At 50.4% G+C, this 21323-nt stretch overlaps 6 non-coding genes across 6 annotated transcripts; 3 read left to right on the top strand and 3 right to left on the bottom strand.

The window, feature by feature from the left end:
• Positions 1 to 581: 581 nt before the first annotated feature.
• Positions 582 to 715, bottom strand: LOC111770072 (small nucleolar RNA SNORA71). The gene has a single exon (XR_002803016.1). It is a non-coding gene; the product is annotated as a small nucleolar RNA SNORA71 (small nucleolar RNA).
• A 1219-nt stretch (positions 716 to 1934) lies between these two features.
• LOC111770076 (small nucleolar RNA SNORA71) lies at positions 1935 to 2067 on the bottom strand. Its single transcript, XR_002803020.1, has one exon. It is a non-coding gene; the product is annotated as a small nucleolar RNA SNORA71 (small nucleolar RNA).
• A 1730-nt stretch (positions 2068 to 3797) lies between these two features.
• Positions 3798 to 3929, bottom strand: LOC111770075 (small nucleolar RNA SNORA71). Its single transcript, XR_002803019.1, has one exon. It is a non-coding gene; the product is annotated as a small nucleolar RNA SNORA71 (small nucleolar RNA).
• Positions 3930 to 17907: 13978 nt separating this feature from the next.
• Positions 17908 to 18039, top strand: LOC111770074 (small nucleolar RNA SNORA71). Its single transcript, XR_002803018.1, has one exon. It is a non-coding gene; the product is annotated as a small nucleolar RNA SNORA71 (small nucleolar RNA).
• Positions 18040 to 19182: 1143 nt separating this feature from the next.
• On the top strand, positions 19183 to 19315 carry LOC111770071 (small nucleolar RNA SNORA71). The gene has a single exon (XR_002803015.1). It is a non-coding gene; the product is annotated as a small nucleolar RNA SNORA71 (small nucleolar RNA).
• A 1656-nt stretch (positions 19316 to 20971) lies between these two features.
• LOC111770073 (small nucleolar RNA SNORA71) lies at positions 20972 to 21106 on the top strand. Its single transcript, XR_002803017.1, has one exon. It is a non-coding gene; the product is annotated as a small nucleolar RNA SNORA71 (small nucleolar RNA).
• Positions 21107 to 21323: the final 217 nt, after the last annotated feature.

Here is a 21323-nt window from a genome sequence, read left to right as displayed (position 1 = left end):
AAGAATCTCAGTGCTCTCAGAGAAGAGTTAAAAGGAACAGGTCTTAAAAAAATGGGCTTTTTCAGGGCAACACAGACATCTGCTGTGTTGCCCTGAAACTGCCAGAGCTCCTCCCACTGAGCCCCACCACACCGTGGTGGGAGTGAAGGGCGCCACCTCAGCAGCTGGCCCTCCACACTGTCATTACCTGCCTGCACATCTGTCTTCCCAGGTGCCCATGCTCACCCCGGCCTCAAAGTCGTCCTCATGTTGCTCCCCTCCCTTGAATACTTTCCTATGGCCCATCACATCCCACCCCTTCAAGGGCCTGCCCAGGCCTACCACCTCCAAAAAGTGCTTCCCTTTGAAAATCTTCTGGCAGTCACTATATACCACCTGACATTGCACTTATTCATTATGCATAATTCATCCTGGCTCCTTACACCCCCTAGGGTATCTAAACCTGACACAGACATAGCCTGGCTCAGATAACAGGAGGCCAAGCTGAGAAAGGCCGAGCTAAGAAGCCTCCTGTCACTGAACCTCACACAGCAGCCCACGATGCCTGAGCGCAGAAAGCACTGGCTGGAGGGAGGTGGGAGTGTGTGAAAGCGCCAGCATTTGAAAGGGACAGGTGTGGACCCTCCAAACACGGGAAACTGCTTTCAACAATTCCTTTCCCTGCGTTATCAATGACCAGAGCACAGACAGCCCGTGATCACTTTTGAATGCAGGTGTGTACAAGGGCAGAGAGAGATCTGGAAGAGGAGCAGGTGCCAGCAGCCTGTGGAATAGGTTGAGTCTGGGAAAACAACTCAGCCAAGCACAGGACCCCAGGAATGGCTATTCCTTCCTGCGAAAGCCCCACAGAACCTCGCTACAATCAAAGAGAAGTCACTTTGGGCAAAAACATTGGGAAAATATTAAGGTTGGAAAGGATAGGAATCATGTGGGCTTAAGTACCACAAAAGTCACCTCTATCATAGCTTTGTTTTTCAAATGAAGAAAAGAAGGTTCTGAATATGTCACTGACTGAGATGGCAGCAGAAGGGATTCAAACCCAGGACGGGAGTATCTGATGCTTAGGTCCACCCATTTTTCCATTACAACATGCTTCTGCTGACACTCCAGGGAGGGTGGGCAGATACCCCAGAGACCTATCATTACCCAAAGGGGACTCCGGAGGCCCCACCCCTGCAGCAGCCGCTAAAGACATGTAAAGGACCAAAAGTGATCTAGGTTGCCTGGGGCTGGGGTAGCGAGTGGATCTGGGAACTCACGGACACTATCTTCATCTCAACTCTCAGCTCCCCTACATCTTCACCGAAAGCCCCTGGAAACACAAACAGGACTCTACTGGATGCAAGGAATCAACACACTAGAGAACAGACCCTCTAGAGATCTTACCTCAAGGACACTGGGGTCTAGAATGTTCCTGACATGATAACTCCCATGACCACCTTGGCACACAGTGGACTCATCTGAAACAGAAAGAAGCCATGAATGAGCACCTCACTTGTCCCTGCTCACAACAGGGCATGGTCGGCATCAGGAAAGAGCTGAGCACAGTAGTTACCAGATAGTAAGCAGTCCACAAATGCCTGCTGTTATTACTTCCTAAACAGATACATTATTTTCTCATAAAAGGGATAGTAGTTAACTCTAAAGAGTTAAAGAGGGAGACAGTGGATGGCCTACGGCAGGGTGGGCAACACTGATTAACGTGTAATTAATCAGCGATAGGCTGAAAAGGATGCCAAGGCCGGGTTTATGGGAGTGTGCCATGGCTGACTCACAGCAACCGAGCTGGGCATGAAGCGGAACTTAAGCAACACACATAGCCTGGTTCCCAACAGCAGGGGCAGGAAGTGAAAGCCCCAGCAATGACACCGACACACACATGACAGCCCTCAAGGCCCTGGAGGCCCAAGGTGTGTGTAGAAGAGAAGTAGGAATGTGGAAAAGCTCCCAGATCTGGAAGGGGAGGATGTGGACCCTCCAAACATGTGACAATCCTCTCCACGTTTCCTCTGTCTGCACTACCAATGAACAGGACACGGGCAGCTGTGATCACTTCCAAATGCAGAGGCAGAAAAGGACAGAGGGCTTGCTGAAAAAGGAGGCCAGTGGCAGAGGCCTGGAGGAGTCAGCCTAGTTGAGCACAGCACCACGTAATTGCTTCAATCCTGCAGAAAAATTCCTTCAACTTGGCCCAGACAGGAGAGGAAAGGGTGGACACCTCTGAAAGAAAAGCGATAGAGTTGTTGGGTTGTAAAAGACAGGGGCTATGCGATCCTAAGAAAAATGGCCTCATTGTATTCCTGCTTTCTGGGTGATGAGACCAGGGATAAGAGAAGGTCCCAGAGCTAAGAAGGGGCAGAGAAGTGACTGAGACCCGGGCACAGGCGAATATGCCAAAATCCTTCCTGCTTTAGATTCAGCCATTCTGATGCCAACAGATCAATTTGAGGAAGGGCTCCCCAAGGGCTCTCAGAACCAAGCACATAAAGAGGAAGCAGGTGCATTCTCAAAGGTCACAGAGAGTAAAATTGAGGGCCAGGACAGAGCCACCCTCCTGTCTCCTCTATCTACTTCCCCGACGACATCACACCCAGGGAACCTGCATGCGCCTGTGGGATGCAAAGCCCCAGATTTCCAGAGAACAGACCTCACCTTGGGAGCACTGTGGTCCAGCTGCTTCCTGACAGGATGGAGACACCTCTCAAGGGCCCCTCTGCACCGAGCTGCCCCCTCTGCAATAAACAAGAAGCCCTGGATGAGCAACCTAGATGTCACCTGGTCACCACATGTCCTGGTAGGCACATGCAGAGTATCTAGCACCATAGCTGGCTGCTTCAAAATGTGGGCTATTGTTACTAACCCACAAGCTGCATCATTTTCTCATGAACAGGAAAGAAGTTTACAACTCCGCATGGGACAACAGATCATCTATGGCAAAGAAGGCTTTTCAGGTCATCTTTTGTGTGAACTCTAATGAAATTGTGGAGGTTCTGGAAGTTGGACCTTGAACAGGATGTAAAATCCAGGACAGGTTTGGGAGTGGGTGGCACCTGACAGGCAGTGCCTGGCATGGACAGGGAGGCAATGGGGCAGCAGCACCTCAGATGGCCCGTGAAGGTGAGATCTGGTTTCTATTTATATCAGCCTGGTCCAATTTCCTTACTGCTCTGGTTCCTATGACCATGACCGCAGGCCACCAGGAAAGTCGTCCCCTGGTGGACTAGGCTCCGTCTCATGCCAAAGGGCCTCCAATGGATACAGAGGAAGCGCTCTCACCTCCCTCTGGTTGGCTCCCACGTAGTCTTTCTCTGATCTTCCACAACGTGATGAGGCCATGCCACCTTACAAGGATGTGTCTCTCCTTTTCTTCTCTCTTGTGCATTTGTTCACAACTGGTGAACACTGGACCCCCACCAGGCGCTGAGCCTAAGGAGAGGTGAGACTCAGACGCTGACCTCAAGATCAGAGCTGAGAGGGGCAAAAAGACTAGAAAAGCAACAATTTTCACAAGGTATGATTAGTGCCCTCATCTCACGTCAAGCCACTTCCCAGACTACATCACACCAGGAAACATGCTTGACTAAGGACCTGGAAAAGGGAGAGAAGGGAGGCAAAAGTGGCTTCCTGGAGGGAAACCCTTGGTGAGAAATAACCCAATTAGTGGCTCCACAACCAGCCCATAGCTCCTTGAGACACGGACCACGCTTTCTCTTTTTTAAAAGCCTCACATAGAGAGTGCTTAATAAGCAGGATCCCAGGGGACAGGGGTCATCCAAAAGGTGGCAGGGGGGAGGAGGTGCAGGAAAGCTCCAGGGTTTGGAAGAGACAGGATGGGCCCTCCAAACACGGAGAAAGGCTTTCAGCACTTCCTCTCCCTGCACAATCAATGACCAGGGCACAGGCAGCCCACATCACTTTCGAATGCAGGGGCACAAGCGGGCAGAAGGCGAGCCAGGAAGAGAAGCCCACGTTAGCCCACTGTCCCCATAGGCAAGCTCAGAACCCCGAGCGCTATCAGAGCTTCATAGAAAGATGCCAGCTCCCAGCATCAACACAGTCCACAGGAGGAACAGCTTCTGGTAAACATGCCTCAGTTCTTTATTCACCCCACAAATACTGACTGAGCACCTACTGGGCGCCAGGCACTGTGGCTTCAAAAACAAAGAAAAACACAGACAAGGCCTCTGTCCTCCCAGAGCTCCTGCAGTTTCCCTACCTGAAGGAAAGGAAAGCTCAGGAGCATGAAGTAACTCGCCCCAGGATACCCGGGTAACGAGGAGCGGAGTCCGGATCTGGGCTCAGGCCTTTCTGACCCCAAACTCAGCCCCCCTACTACACCAGGCCTCCTCCTGCACAAGAGCTTCGAACACAGTTCTCAGAAGTCACCTGAGCCCCAGGACCACCCCCTCTGCGGGCAGCAGGAAGCCACCGAGCCCCCTTCAAGGCGCTCAGGAGCCGCAGCTCTCACCAGGGCACAGCCTCAGTCGCTGGACACGGAGGGCGCGTCGGGCAGCGCGGGTCAGAGCCCCGCAGGAGAGCAGGGGGCGCCGGCGGACGCAGAGCCCGCTCAGCCGTCCGAGGCCGAGGTCCCATCTCTCCGCGAGCTCGGCAGCCGCAGGGCCTAGGCAGGGAGAAAAGGGGAAGGGGCTTGAGCCAAGGGGGGCGGCGAACCCAGACTCTGCCCCTCGGGGCCCTGGGGGCGTCCTGAATCCAAAGCTCAGCCACCCGGTCTGCAGAAGGGAGCTTTTAACACATCCCTTGAGAGGTTATTGGGGAGAAATGGCTTAACGGCCGTGAGGACGCTTCACCTGGTAGGAAGCGCCGAGGGGCCCTGGGGGATCGAACGCCAGGAGGCGAGGAGGTGGGGCGGAGAGGATCGCGGGCTCGGCGCCCTCCGGCCCGCTTCACCCGGGCTCCGCACGGCGCCCTGCGGGCCCTCGGGCCACGCGTCGCCGGGCCCGTCTCTCGCCGTTAGCGGGACGAGTCCTCCCACCGGGCGCTGAGATCGGGGGACCGCACGCCCGCGGCTCCGGAGCAGCGGGGGCTGCCCTGCGGGCCCCTTTCTCGAGGACACGAATCCCGAGAGGACCACCCCGGCCGAGGGGGCGGGCACGGAACCGGGGCGGGCCTGGGCTGGGAGCTGACCACTGGCCGCTCTCCCCGCCCCCGCACGGCCTCAGTTTCCCCTCCTGTCGGGGCAGGGGGACGCAGCTCCGGCCCTGGAGGCCGCCGGGGGTTCCAGTGCGACGTGGTCCAGCAGTGACTCACCCAAGGGGCCAGAACTGTCGGCGACGGGTCAGAAGGGACGGCGCGAGAAGCTGCGGGATGGTTTGGGACAGCTCGGGACGGGAGCCACAAGATCAGGACACGGCCCCCACCCGCCCTGCGCCGGAGGAAATGCGGCTGGCGCTCAGGCTGCGGCGGAGAGCCGTGTCTCCCTGGGCCGAACCTGCGCATGCAGTCCCTTTGCGCCCCCTAGAGGATCGGAGCTGAAAATCTGACTTGCCAAGTATCCAAACATCCCTCCATCTTCCAACCATCCCACCCATCCATCCATCCCTTTATCCAGAAAACGTTTATGGAGCACCAGCTTCCTCATCCGTCCGTCCGTCCATCCATCCATCCATCCATCTGCTCATCCATCCATTTATCCTCTCATCAATCTGTTTATCTAGATTCCCATCCATCCAGAAAAATCTACTGAGCAGCTACTTCAAATCAGGGACTGGGCTAAGCATTGGAAATATACTAAAGAAGACAGACGTGGTTTCTGACTTTGTCGGTTATATTCTAGTGGGGATAATAAACAAATGAGTCAGCAAATGCAATCATGAAAATCATGACAAGTGCTACAAAGCAAATGGGCAGGATGGTATAGCAGACAATGACAGTGGGGACCTACTTAGCAAGGACAGCAGGGGCCTCTCTGAGGAGATATTTAATCTAAAACCTGATGGAAAAGAAGGAGCCAGGCATGAAAATATTAGCAGACTATGCTCAGGAATATATGTAGAAAGTAAAACAGTGTGAAGATGTGAAGTTCACGGAGGCAGATCAACTGTGTTTGTCATAGTATGACATCTGTCACTGCCATGCCCCTCTGTCAACACTACAGGGAATACAAGTATAGCGTCTAATATTTTTTGAGAAAACACAATATTTCAGGTATTTTGATCCATTTAGTCATCATACCAATCTTAAAAGGTAAACACTAGTGTTGTCCACTTTGCTGATGAGGAAACAAAAGCTCAGAAAGTTTAATTGACTTGTCCAAGGTCATGCAGTTAATATGTGTTAAGAACTGTGCATAGTCTGAGAGTTAGCCCTACTTTCAAGCTAAAGAGTTAGCCTGTTATTGTTTCATGGCTGCTGGAAGAGGACGTGAAATTCCTGAGTCAGGGTTCAAGGACTCTGTTACTCATGGCAAAGCAGAGGGAGCTTCACATTCACGTTGGTTCTTATGCCTCACAAGTCCCATGGGGATGGCATAGGGCCCGTGATGAATGCCTGCACGCACACTGTGTTACAGTGTTACAGGAGAGGACAGTGAGCTTGCAGAATTCAACATCTTTAAAGGAAAGAGAAGTAAGCCTGCTGTTAGTCTGAGAGGAGACTTTACCTCATCCCTCAAGGTTACTCACTGCAAAACATGACGCTAAGAGACGGCCCAGGAAAACAGCAGCCAGGGCCTTACATTCTTGGCAAACCCAGCAGGAATGTACATAGATGCTCAGGGTCCATGGCAGACTGCCTCTCCTAACAGTAGGTATCAGAATCTAAATTCAAACAGGAAAGCAAATCTAAGAGCAACTTAATAGGTGCTTGAAAATGTGTTTGATAATATTTAATTTCTATTACTGTTCAGAAAAGTATATTTTGGAGTACTTGGACTAAAGGGATATTTTCATCATGTGATCCAGACCATCACCAGCCAACAACATTATGTTTCAAGGAGAAACTTTAGAGGCTCCCTTAGAAAAACTAGGACCAACAAACCGCCTATTCTCACATGACTCTGGATATTAAATGGCTAGGATATCTGTAGTTTTGACCTATCTACTCCTTCACTCTGATTTTCTTCTGGCATTCACTCTTCCTGTTGAATTCAGTCTTGTTGAGAGTGTCACTGAGAGAGTCCTGCCCTCCCCTGACGACGGATTGGATGTGGGACCCAAGCTGGGAAAATGATGCTTTCTTCCTTGATTTTGTATCTTGAGTGTGAGGAAGCGTGGATCCTAAAGGAGCTCGGAGGCTAGTTATGGAGCTGTGAGTAGAGTCAGACTTCAATCAATTTCCAAATAATGTGGCTTCTGGGAGGTGTTGTGCCTTGGTGGGATTTTGAAGGACTCAAATAGAAAGGAGGAATAGCAAGATGTTCAGGGAAAGGGAGGAAGAGGAAGTCTCAGCAGCTGAAGTGGGGGAAGGGGTGGGGGAGTGGACGCATGTGTTGATGTGTGAAGAAGTTAGGAACTGGATGGGGCAATATCTCGACATCTCATTGCACGGTCTGTAATAGAGGATCTTTAATACTGAGACAAGAGAAGAAAGAGACACTCTCATTGTTGCAACAGGAGAGGGACTCAATTCTGAAATGTAAGAAAAATTCCATGTGTCCCAGTCTGCTCTTGGCTCCTGAGGGCTTGAAAGATGAGACAAATGACAGTTGAACTGATCCAAATAAATTAAAATCAATGAAATAACAAGAACAGAGACTAAAATGGTAGAATTGAGCATAACCATATTTACAGCAACATAGCTAAACAATTTCAGGAGTGAGAAAGGGGACATGGTATAGTCGGAGCAGAAAGTAAAAAAGTGAATAATATGTTTGACTTTTTGCTTGTAAAATTTAAAATTTAGATAAAGTGATACATTCCTAGAAAATATTTAACCAAATTGCCTTAAGGAAAAATAGCAAACCTGGATAATCTTATAACACTTTTAAAGATTGAATCAGTAGTTAATGATCTCCCCAAAAAGAAAACATCATAGCCAGGCGTCTTTATAGATAAATTCTACAAAGCTTCGCAGCCTTACACAGTCTCCCAGATAGGAGAAAAAGATGGAACGGTGCTTAGTTCACAAAATTTTCATGACCCCCAAATTAGACAGGGTCAGTAAAAGAAAAGTAAATTACAGGCCAATACACTCATGATTGTAGATATAAACATCCTAAAAAAATATTGGCTAATTTCAGGTGGAAGCAGCCTTTGTCAATGGTGACAGGTGGACATAGGACCCAGCTCTGCCAGCTTCAGTCTTCTTCCTTTCACCGCTGGCTGCAGGCTCTCCGCCCACTGCCTCACTGGGTAGTACCTGCCCAGTCAGCTCACCCAGGAAGGAGCTGGGTCTTGGCCAAGCATCCCAAGCACAGGTAGACCACAGAGGCCCTGAGGGGTGACCTGTGCATGTGACATCCTCCAACCCCCTCATGAGATGAGAGACCTCTAAGATGGGTGACTTCTCCCAGAGCTATGAAAAGGGTGGAAGCGCCTATCCTTTGGCTGTGAAGTTAACTTTGAGAATTGAGAGTTTGAGTATCAGAGGTCCTAGAGTTAAGGGCTGAATTTTCTCAGAAAGCCCCTCTACTCCTTGCAAACCTTTCTCTTCTTCCCTGTCACAAGTTTAATTATCTTCTGCCTGACCTCATTAAGCTTGAAGGGAAAAGTTCTGCCAAAATGTTGCCCTTCAGAGATAGTCACAAAGGTCTTTATTAGAAGGGCCCACCATTTGAGGATTAGAATGGGGATTTTTGAAACCCCCCTCAAGAAGGTAAAACACAGGGTCACTCTGCTGTACCAGAGGATGTGCTAGGAAAACATCAAGCGTTTTCTGGGTTCAGCCAAGCATCCTCAACATCTCTGCTTCTCAGCCAGAGACTATGATGTAAATGGTGCTTCCATGAGTTGGGCAGTACACAACCTGCACAACCATATGTAGCAGTCCTTCCTGTCTTCAGTAGAAGATGGACGGAGATGTGCTTCTGGGCAAACCAGCACATGTTCCCCGACTGTATGCAAGAAATAAAGGGAATGTAAAGTCAGAAATCCACACACAGAGAGAGATGAAGATGCAGGGCAGGGAGTCAGTGAAATTCCAGTTCCCAGTGTTTGTTGTGGTGGAGGCCCAGCTTCACCTCTGCCCTTTCTTTTGTTTGATTACATAAGTTTTCTAGTAATGTATTTCTTTTTTTATCACGTTAGGTTTCTGTAACCTACATTCCTGGCTATCGGCCCAAGTCTTTTCCTTAACTTGCCCCAAATAGCCAGGTATTAAGGTATTCCATGGAGGGTTTGGCTGTTGCATGAGGCACTGTGGACATTTTGCTTGTCCAGGTTGACTTTCCCATCTACAGCTCTGGCCCAGTTAACCAGGGACTCCAGCAGACAGGGAAGCTTGTCGAGCTCTGGAAATAAACGTGTTGTGAGAGCCTCTGTTCTTGGCATTCAGATGACAGTTCTTTCTCAGTGGCTTGTCCTTATTTGTCAGTCAGCCGATGTGTCGGCTGACATTAAAAACAAAACAACACAGCAGTACACTCTCCACAAGCGCCAGAAGGGATGTGTGTTTCCAGTGGGTCTTTTGCCAGGAGGGAGTGTGTGGGAGGCCTACCAGGCAGGAGGAGGCTGGTGATTCGGGCTCCGGGACCACGGCTCTCTCAGGAGTGGGCCTAGGGGGCTTGAGGTGGTTGTGGGGAGAGGAGGAGTCACCAGCCACTGGTCCTCAAGACAGAACAGTAGCAGCAAAAAGGAGGCAGGGGCACTGAAGAGCCAATGAGCCTTCTAGTCATTCATCCCTTCATTCATTCATTCAAAACACAGTAATTGAGCTCTTCCACTCTGTGTGGCACTGTCCTGGTGGGTGTGCCCACAGCCTGATTCTGCAGGAAGTTGAAAAAGAAACAACAACAACAACAACAACAAAAACTACCACCCAAATAATTCCCCAAACAACTCTTCAGTTAGTGTATTTTCCCCATAAAGGCACTTGAAAAGCTATACCACTTTTCTAACAACTGCTTGTGCTTTTTTTTTGGTATAATGACTGGGAGGTAAAGGGATAAATGAAAGAAACCCATAGTGTCTGCCTTCCTCCAAGTTTATAGTCTAATATGAGAATCCACCAATATCAAATAAGGTTTGCGCCATAAATGCAAGCTTGGTTTTATATTGGGAAATCTTATAGTAGATTGCATCAGGCGGTCGAAGCTGTGGTAAATGTGGAGTTTGGAGGGAGACAGATATTACAGGTTGAATTGTGTCCCCTCAAAAGATATGTTGAAGTCCTAATACCTGGTACTTGGGAATGTGACCTTACTTGGAAATAATCTGTGCAAATGTGATTAATTTGTAAATTAAGATGAGGTCATGTGGCAGTAGGGAGGGCCCTTAATCCTATATGACTGATGTCCATATAAGTGAGGAAAAGGACACTTAGGGGGCGCACCATGTGACTCCAGAGGCAGAGACTGGAGTGTGGCAGCTGCAAGCTAAGGAACGCTGAGGATGGGCGGTCACCAGCGGAAGCCAGAAGGGGGCAAGAGTTTCAGAGGGAGCGTGGCCTTTGCCGACACATTGATTTCAGACTTCCAGCCTCCAGATAGTGACAGAGTAAATTTCTGTCATTTTAAGTCATCCAGTTTGTAGCACTTTGTTAGTGGCAGCTCTAGGAAACTGATACAACAGACATACTTAACATTCTTCTCGACCGTATTCTAGCTGTAGGAGCAAGCTGCTTAATCTTCCTTTACCTCAGTTTTTCAACTTAAAATAGATAAAATACACAAAATAGAGCAGCTGCTATGGTAAATAGTATGGCACTTGCTCAAGAAATTAAAAATAGAGTTACCATATGATCCAGCAATTCCACTTTGGGGTATATTCTCAAAACAATTGAAAGCAGGGTCTTTTTTTTTTTTTGGGAAATATTCACCCTGAGCTAACACCTGTTGCCAATCTCCCTCTTTTTTTCCCCCCTCCCCAAAGCCCCAGGGCTTGGTTGTATATTCTAGTTGTAAGTTGTTCTAGTTCTTCTATACGACCTACTGTCACAGCATGGCAACTGACAGATGGGTGGTGTGGCTCTGCACCCGGGAAGTGAACCCAGCTGCTGAAGTGGAGTGTGCCAAACCTTAACCACTAGGCCATCAGGGCTGGGTTGAAAGCAGAGTCTTAAAGAGATATTTGTCCACTCATGTTCATAGCAGCATTATTCATGGTAGCCAAAAGATGGAAGCAACTCAAGTGTCCATTGATGGATGAATAGATAAACAAAATGTGGTTTATATACACAACGGAATATTATACAGCCTTAGAAAGGAAGGAAATTCTGACACATGCTACAACATAGATAAACCTTAATGACATTATGCTAAGTGAAATAAGCCAGTCACAAAAAGACAAATACTGTATGATTCCACATATATGAGCTACCTAGAGGAGTCAAATTCAGAAGGAAAGGAGAACGGTGGTTGCTAGGGGCTGGGGGAGGGAGGAATGGAGAATTGTTGTTTAATGGGGACAGAGTTTCAGTTTTGCAAGATGAAAAGAGTTCTGGAGATTGTTTGCAGTTAATGTACTTGACACTACTGAATTGAATATTTAAAATGGTTAAGATGGTAAATTTTATGTTATGTGTATTTTACCACAATTAAAACATTTAAAAATAGATAAAATAATACATTGAAATGCAGTACTATAAGTGCTTTTTTAATAGTTGTTGGCTTATAGAAAGCTAGTTTAATTAATTTTAATTATCATCATTATAATTACTTGATAAAAATTAATATCCATTCATAACTTTTAAACGTTTGTAGAATTCTAAAAATAGAATATACATCTTAAACCATCAGCCAATGTCATCCATAATGGTGAAATCATAGAAGCATTCTTCTATTTTTATCCTGGAAGTTCGAGAAAAAAGCCAAGGATGTCTAATGCCCTTGGCCAGGAAAACCCAAGGTGGTTTTTTTTTTGCTGAGGAATGTTTGCCTTGAGCTTACATCCATTACCAATCTTCTTCTTTTTGTATGTGAGTCACCACCACAGCATGGCCACAGACAGACGAGTGGTGTAGGTCCACACCTGGGAACTGAACCCAGGCCGCTGAAGCGGAGCACACCTAACTTAACCATTAGGCCACTGGGGCTGGCCCGGGAAAAATCCAAGGTCTTAAGAGTGAAGAACTGAGGTGGTCAGCTAGCATGGTGAAAGGTGATAAGTCAAAATCAAATATCATTATCCTGGAATGCCCAAGAATTCAGGCAAGAAAGTTAACAGTTCTCAAGCCAGGAAAGTTTAAGTAATTGGTCACAAATATCTCAATTAGTTAGTTAGCAAGGAAGGTCCAAATTTGTTGTTCAGGGAAGCCCGAGTTACTTAGCCAAGACCATCCAGATTCTTTAGTCAAGAAGTTTATTTTCAAGGCTTGTCCACCACTGACAGAAGGTCTAATGTCACTGGCTGAGGTCATGAGTCTTTGGCTAGGTCTTTGGTCTCCCAGGGCCAAGCCCTGCCGGTTTCTGAAGGGAAAGGCTCACCTCTTCCTATGCCTGTCCCCATGGCAGAGGCCTGAGCCATTTAAACCTTCTTTGACCCCACATTGATCCCCTCTCCAGCCCCAATGGCCTTCAGTCCAGGACACAAATAAACCAGAACCAAAACTGGCAATAAAGAGGCTGTGGGGATCAGAGGACCCAGCTAGGGGACCCAGGAAGAGGTGGTGCTGAGACCTAGATGGAAGCTGACCCTGCTGAGGAGACCCTCTGTTTCATCTAGGTCTGCCAGAGCATCCAGTGAGGGCCTTAGGCCCCAAAACAGGCCAAGGCCCAGGCCATGGGGCAGCTCAGGAAGACCCGTCCTGCCTGAGAGGGCCTGGGGGGGGGGCTGGACCAGCCAAGACTTTCATCAGGCCTCGGTCCTAACCTGGAGGAGATGGAGCTTATTCCTCTTGAAAGATGCAGTAACAGAGGAGCAGTAAGAAGCAGATGAGGAGGACGAAAAGAAACAGCAAGACCTCCAGCATGGTAGTCATTCTTAGTGCGGGCACCGCGGCTGGAGCTCCTACAGCCCTCACCGGGTCAGTTGCTGACTTCCAGTCTAGATCCTGGGCACCACCTCTTTGGGACAATCTGTCCAGCCAGCTGTGACTTCATGTCCTCTAGGGAAGGGGCTTCAGGCCATGGGGCTCTCTCAGACATTGTGAAGTCACAAACTCCAGGAGAGTGGAAGGTTGGCCTTCCAGCTGCAGCCCAATCCTTCATTAATGCAACCAGTACATTGAAAGCAGGCACCCTGGGATGTAATCATAAAAATATTTTTTGCCTGTCTCTTTAGACTTTCAAAATGAAAGTATCTTTTCCCTGTCCCTAGAAAAATATCAGGCAGGCCTCGGAAATTTTCCAATCATTCTTGGGTAGTAAGTCTTGTAATTACTAAAACTGGGGAAACAGTTTCCATTTAATTATTTTAAATGTCCAGCCTAATGTATTAATCACGCTTGCAATGATCAATTGTAGGTAAGGCTTCTCTCCTCTCCACCAGCTGGGGCCAAGCATAGGGTGGGCTGCTGTCAGCTGGGAGGGGATGAGAGCCTTCTGTCTTTGTTTATCCAAATGAGTCTTTCTTCACCAGCAGTTTCTGCCCCCTCACCCACTCCCAGTACCTCCAGGATCAAAACAGATGGAATAAAGAGTAAAATAGAGGGGAAATTTCTCTCTTGATGCTACTGTTGCAAGAGGGCCATGTCGTCCCCAGGCTGGGCACATACTTAATGTTGTCTTCTCTCTTGGCCTCTATTTCAGGGCTTGTTCAGACCCACTGGCCTCTTGGAGCCCTTTGGCTGCACCCCTAGTGATGTGAACAGGCCCTCTTCTTGGGATGTCCTCACCCTAACAGGATCCCTCTTGGGCAGGACCTCTTGAGTAGCAGGTGGACATTCCTGCCACAGATTCTACCTCTGCTGAAGGAGATGATGAACCATTGGCTGAGGAGTGGGTTGGGCACCGGTCACCTGGGCTACCCAACTCCAGGTGACATATACCAAACTCTCGCATGTTCCTGCTGAAGCTCCTCTTCCTCTTCCTCTTGGGGCAGTGGGTGGGACTATTTTAAAAAATATAATTCATAATTCCCCCTCTTTTTAATGTCTAAGTCTGAACATCCTCAAATTAGAAGGGAGGATTCAGAGTCACAACCAACCATTTTTTAGTTATTTTCTGCCTAAATTCTGTATCTGGTCCAAGATCGTCTTTGGAAGGCGGCTGCCATTTTACCAGGTGGAATCCTCAAAAATTCAACCAATATTCAACCATTTTTAAATTGCCACAACAGCAATTTGTTGTTGTTCAGCAGTCCATTCCTATATCTTGGTGCCCCCTTGGTGCCTTGGCTGAAATGTCCATTTTAACATCCTGTCACACTAACGATTAACAAGCGTCAACCATACCTCTTAGATGCCCAGCCTCCTCTAGGCACATGGAATGCAGAAATGAACCAGCCCAGATCCCCTCCATGGTGTCAGGGCAGCAAGGGGTGCAGGAGAATAATCTCGGTTTGAATCGTGCCTCTGTCCTTTCCCAGCCTTCTGAGGGCAACTTTGCCTTAATCTCCAGCTCAGGACAATGAGGCCCCCAACCTGAGTGGTGCAGGAGATCCACCCCTCCTAGGGGTCCCAGGCTCTTGGATGGGGGTCTGTGGAAGGGACGTGCTCTCAACCTCCTGCTTGCTGCTTCTCTCCTCTGGATCTAAAGGGCCGATCAAACCAGATGGCCTTAGCCCTGCGCTGATGGACAGCAGCCACAGCCACGTATGGCTATGGAGTACTGGAAATGTTGCCAGTCCAAATTCCAAGGTGCTCTCTGTGTAAAACATGCACCAGATCCCAAAGACTTTGTACAAAGAAAAAGAATAGTAAATACCTCATCAATAATTTTAAAATATTGATTACATGCTGAAATGATAATATTTTGATTATATTGGGTTAAATGAAATATATTATTACAATCAATTTCATCTTTCTTTGTACCTTTTTATGTGGATCCTAGAAAATTTAAAATTACCTATGTGGCTGGCATTATATTTCTACTGGACATTACTGCCTTAGACTTTTCAAACATAGCACATACCCTCTCTGCCTCATAAATAATCCCACAGTGTCCTCACAGTGACAGAAGCCCTTGGCTTTCCCAGAAATACTAAAGCATAGCAACTACCATGCCTAAGCCATTTGCTCTGTGCTATGCTCTTGATAGGAATCATTTCACTTAATTCTCATAGCAACGCTATGAGCAGGGAGCTATGACTCTGCCCATTTTTCAGAAAAGGAAAACTAAGGTTGGGCAGAGACTTTAGGGCACTTAGCCAAGGTCGCATGGAGAGTAAGAGCAAGAGCAGGAGGTAGGGAGGACACCAGGGCTGTGTGGCCACAGTGTGCACGCCTGACCCCTTTTTCCAGCGTCCTCACAGCCACAGCATCCGAAGGCTCCTCCTCATCACGGAGACCCCCAACGTTCTCACAGTCTTAGAATCCCATCGGCTCCTCCCAGGGACAGAATATTATGGAGTGTTCTCACCCTCAGAGACCCCCATTTCCCGCTTGGTGGCATCAGTCAGGGCTGGATTTCCACATCGTGCTGACTTAGTGAGTGCCAGGAATCTGACTGGGGCTCCCCCTCTTCAAGCTGTTTACACTTCAGAATGTGGGCCAGTTAGTGGCAGGGTGGCCTCAGGCCCAAGAAGTACACATGGCTCAGGATGCAGGTAGTGTTAGTGCTCGTGAGGTTTGGGGGCACTGAGCCCCCACTCCAACCTGTGTGCAGTGTGCTATTGGGATCGCGGGACCTCGCCTGTCTTCTCTGCCACCATGCAAATCTGATCAGGTCCTTCAAATGCAAATCTGATCAGGTCCCTTCTGCTTCAAGGACTCTTTACTTGCAGGGCGAAGTCTAGCAAAGCACCTGCCCGCCTCTCTAGGCTTATCTCCTTGTCACCCTCACGTTCAGTTAGGTCATCAGAACAATATTTTAGTCTGGCGATGTCCAAATATATATATGAACGGAATTCATTCATTTGTTCAACTGTGCCAGCCTCTAACCAAGGTATTGTGAATACGGTGGTCAATCAGACAAGATCCCTATGGTTCAAACCAAACGCAATCAACGTGATTTGCTAATAACAGCTCCTCACGTGGAAGAGTAACCATTCCTACACATTAATGATAAATCAATGACAACAAACAGAACAAACAGAAAAGCAAAAAAGTGAGGGAATGTTATTTCCCAAAGTCCAGACTGCTTTCGCAAATCATTCCGTCTTCCAGAGAACGAATTTGACCTCCATTCCGCCAGGGGCCGCCGCAGGACTACGCGTGCGGGAGCCGCCCCGGAGCCGCCGCTCTAGGCCGCAGGTCGCGCCTCGGCTGCATTTCCGCCGGCGCTGAGCGCGGGAAGCGGTTTCCTGTTCTACTGGCGGGAGTCATCCTCCTCTGGCGCGGTTTCGCGGTCTTCGGCACCATCCCCCCAAAATCTTCAGACATCCGCACCTTCCCGCACTGCAGGCGCTGTCTCTGTCTCTGTCCCGCGCCGTGGGTCGCCGCGCTCCGGTGAGTCCACAGCGGGGAGCGTTGGGCACGTGGTCTGCGTCCCCTCTATAAGGGGGAACTGAGGCCGTGACGGGGCTGGGAGAGCGGCCAGAGGTCAGCTCCGAGCCCAGGCCCACCCCGGTTCCGTGCCCGCCCCCTCGGCCGGGGTGGTCCTCTCGGGATTCGTGTCCTCGAGAAAGGGGCCCGCAGGGCGGACCCCGCTGCTCCGGAGCCGCGGGCGTGCGGTCCCCCGATCTCAGCGCCCGGTGGGAGGACTCGTCCCGCTAACGGCGAGAGATGTGCCCGGCGACGCGTGGCCCGAGGGCCCGCAGGGCGCCGTGCGGAGCCCGGGTGAAGCGGGCCGGAGGGCGCCGAGCCCGCGATCCTCTCCGCCCCACCTCCTCTCCTCCTGGCGTTCGATCCCCCAGGGCCCCTCGGCGCTTCCTACCAGGTGAAGCGTCCTCACGGCCGTTAAGCCGTTTCTCCCCAATAACCTCTCAAGGGATGTGTTAAAAGGTCCCTTCTGCAGACCTGTTGGCTGAGCTTTGGATTCAGGACGCCCCCAGGGCCTCGAGGGGCAGAGTCTGGGTTCCCGCCCCCCTTGGCTCAAGCCCCTTCCCCTTTTCTCCCTGCCTAGGCCCTGCGGCTGCCGAGCTCGCGGAGAGATGGGACCTCGGCCTCGGACGGCTGAGCGGGCTCTGCGTCCGCCGGCGCCCCCTGCTCTCCTGCGGGGCCCTGACCCGCGCTGCCCGACGCGCCCTCCGTGTCCAGCGGCTGAGGCTGTGCCCTGGTGAGAGCTGCGGCTCCTGAGCACCTTGAAGGGGGCTCGGTGGCTTCCTGCTGCCCGCAGAGGGGGTGGTCCTGGGGCTCAGGTGACTTCTGAGAACTGTGTTCGAAGCCCTTGTGCAGGAGGAGGCCTGGTGTAGTAGGGGGGCTGAGTTTGGGGTCAGAAAGGCCTGAGCCCAGATCCGGACTCCGCTCCTCGTTACCCGGGTATCCTGGGGCGAGTTACTTCATGCTCCTGAGCTTTCCTTTCCTTCAGGTAGGGAAACCGCAGGAGCTCTGGGAGGACAGAGGCCTTGTCTGTGTTTTTCTTTGTTTTTGAAGCCACAGTGCTTGGCGCCCAGTAGGTGCTCAGTCAGTATTTGTGGGGTGAATAAAGAACTGAGGCATGTTTACCAGAAGCTGTTCCTCCTGTGGACTGTGTTGATGCTGGGAGCTGGCATCTTTCTATGAAGCTCTGATAGCGCTCGGGGTTCTGAGCTTGCCTAGGGGGACAGTGGGCTAACGTGGGCTTCTCTTCCTGGCTCGCCTTCTGCCCGCTTGTGCCCCTGCATTCGAAAGTGATGTGGGCTGCCTGTGCCCTGGTCATTGATTGTGCAGGGAGAGGAAGTGCTGAAAGCCTTTCTCTGTGTTTGGAGGGCCCATCCTGTCCCTTCCAAACCCTGGAGCTTTCCCACACCTCCTCCCCCTGCCACCTTTTGGATGACCCCTGTCCCCTGGGATCTCATTGAGTGCTCTCTGCCTTGGCTCCTGGTTTCTGTGAGGCTTTCAGAAGGGGTAGTGAGAGTGGGTCCTGCTTCGGGGAATGCGTGGGTTGGTTGTGGAGCCACACCTGTGGTTTTCTGACACTAGTCTCCAATTTCAGCAGTGCTGAGTCCTTTTCTGCCCCTGTGTGAAGTGATTACAGCCTGCCTGTGCCCTGGTTGTTGGTAATGCAGGCAAAGGAAAAGTTGGGAGGTTTTCCTTGCATTCAGGACATCCATATGTGTCCCTTCCAAACGAGACAGCCTTGGGTGACTAGGCAGTGACCGAGCATGAGGATGGAGGGAGACAGGCTGTCAGTGCATTCACCTCCTGACACCTGGATTCCCCCGGGGTTTTCCTCTTGGTGAGCAGAGTGGTTTCTGGGCATGCTGTAAGCAGTGCCAAGTGGGCAGATCATGTGCTGGCTTCTTGTGCCCTGCAGGAGTGTCACGTGACTGCTGATCCGCGTTCATGAGAGGTGTCCTCAGGGAGAGCGTGGATTGTGAAGTCCCAGGTAAGTGGTGTCCTGCCTGGTTCTCTAGAGCTCAAGTCTGTGCAGGCTGCGAGGCCACAGGTGTTTAGCTTATGAGGTGTGGGGAGAAAGTGCAGGTGAAGGCTGCTTCCCAGTGCCACCAGCTTTGTCCCCTTGAGCCGGCAGGCACAGGTCTGGGCCTGCTTCTGAGAGTCCCCAGTGAACGCCACTATGATGTTGAGAGGAAAACAGCAGTGTGCTGGAGTAATGGACAGAGGGCTGCATTTCAGAGTCAAACCTCCATTCATATTCAGTGACCAGCTGTGTGTGCTTCTGTAAGCCTGAGTCTCCTGTCAGGTGTGCGGTATTGGTACCACTTACTCCCAGTCTTTCAGAAGCCAGGGATTCTCAGTATTTGTGCTGTTAGTCTTCTCTCCAACTCTTGGCAGGGAGTGGTAAATAATCTCTGTAAATCAGTGGTAGCTGCTGTAATCTTAGGCTGAAAATCTGGTCATTGACTCGTCTGCACATCTGTTCCTAGTTCACGCTCCCTCCCAGGATGCTGGAAAACCTCTCTCCTCGGCTCACTCATGGGCCCTTTCTGCACCTGCATTCGAAAGTGATCGTGGGCTGCCTGTGCCCTGGTCATTGATAGTGCAGGGAGAGCAAATGCTGAAAGCCTTTCCCCGTGTTTGGAGGACCCATCCTGTCCTTTTCAAACCCTGGAGCTTTCGTACACGCCATCCTTCCTGCCAGTTTGTGTGACATCCTGGTACCTGGCTCTGGGTGGCTCCCTGGGCACTCCTCTTGCCAAGCAGGGCCCTGCCTCAGGGAGTTGATGTTAATGGGTTCATGGTCACTCCCCTCCTGGAAGCTTTCTTGGCCTCCCCATTGCACCCCTTCCTGCATTCTTGGCCCCGCCCCTCAGAATAATCACACCTGGAAATTGGGGGCTTACTTCTCCTGCCCTGTGCTGTAAGCTTGAGGGCATTGCCTGACTTGTAACACCTGGACAAAAACCCCAAACAAGGAGATGGAGGTGACACATGGTTGTGACGTGATAGCGTTCATCCAGTTGTGGAGTGTCTGGGGAACAATGCCCTTGAGCATACCCGCCTGCCGAGGCTGAGGCAGTCTCCTTTTCTTTTCCCACTGGAGTGCTGTTTCTCTACTGAGGGGTGGACTTAATTACAGTCCCCCTTGAGTCCTGGCCGTGGGCAGGGCCCATGGTCCACCGGGGGTGATCTTCCTTCTGCCCTTAGCTTAAGAGACAGGGACTAGTAGTAATTGAGCTGGGCAAAGCACAATATAGTTGAGAATATACATAAAGCAGCCCTTACACTAGTTGGTGGACGTGGGGCCCTCCCACTGCTGGTTACCCCTCCCAGTCCATTCTAGTCGCAGCCACTCAGCTATGGCACTCTCCCCAAAACCAGGCCTCGGCATCCTTTAACAGACTGATTAGCAACAGACTGATCACAGTTGGCACATAGGATAACATGGATGTTACTTCTGTCACAGGTGATCTGCAGACCCCTTCCTAGAGTTAAATTGTTCTTGTCCTAAGACAGTAGTATGGCCATTGAGGTGCCAGTAGTAACAGCCTGCATTTGTGGGTGCTGTAATCTGCCAGCCACTGCCCACCAGGGCCTGCTGTGAGTGCCCGTTCGTGCCTTGTCTCTTGCAGATGTGTCTGCAGTGCAGAGGCTTCGTGGGAGACATCGTCTTCATATCAGCCAGGTGCTAGACCCTGGGCCCTGCGGTAAGGTTTTGGGCCGTTCTCTGGATTTGCGTGTGTCTCTAAAGTCATGTGCATTTTCCCTGGGGCTTTGGTGATGATGTGAGGAGAAATGAGGTGGCAGGTGAACGTGGCATCCCGTGAGTTCCCAGTTGTGTCCTGGCTGTGGGGCAGTCCCTCACGTGCCTATAGGGGAGAGGCCTCTAGAAACTCACTTGGATAGAGGGCTCCCTGGGCATCTCCCTTCTGAGGACTGGGCTGTCAGCAGCGTGCTGTGTGGAAAGCACGTGGATTTAGGCACCGGAGACTCTGGTTCCACCTCTGGGCCCGTGCAGCTCTGTGACCTATTCTCAACCTCCATTTCTTCACCTGAAAAGCAAAGCTGGGATAGCAGAGAAGGTTTTTAAAAAAATTTTCATGGTGATGTCGTGACCACATGATTCTGATCATTTCCAACCCAAAAGCATTTCCAATTTTTTACGCTGGAAGTGTCCCGGCTCCCTATGGCAGGGAAGTTTTATGGGGTCTTCACAGGACACATCAGAAGCTACTGGGGCTCTCTGCTGGGCTGGGCCACTCTCCTCGACTCAGGCCATGCCCCAGGTCCCTGGCACCAGCCTCCTGTCCTTTGTAGTTCTCTTTCTGTCCTTTTCTGCCCCTGCATTCGAAAGTGATTGTGGGCTGCCTGTGCCCTGGTCATTGATAGTGCAGGAAGAGCAAGTGCTGAAAGATGTTTTCCCCGTGTTTGGAGGGTCCCATCCGTCCCTTCCAAACCCTGAAGCTTTCCCACACTAGCTTTTCTCCTGCCCTTCCCCTCAGAGCTTGGGCCTTTGCTGGCCCCCATGTGCTATGGTGAGTGGTCTAGCCCCGTGACTTGTGGTTCACTTTGTCTTTTCAAGTTAAGGGTTGTCTTGTCAGAAACCAGTCTATGCCTTTATGTTTGGACCTCACACTGGAATAAATTCAGATAGTGCTGAAGGGCACAAGTGCACACTGTAAATCATGGGT

This window comes from Equus caballus, chromosome 22, assembly GCF_041296265.1.
Source record: "Equus caballus isolate H_3958 breed thoroughbred chromosome 22, TB-T2T, whole genome shotgun sequence".
NCBI lineage: Eukaryota > Metazoa > Chordata > Mammalia > Perissodactyla > Equidae > Equus > Equus caballus.
This window is presented reverse-complemented; position numbering and strand designations above follow the sequence as displayed.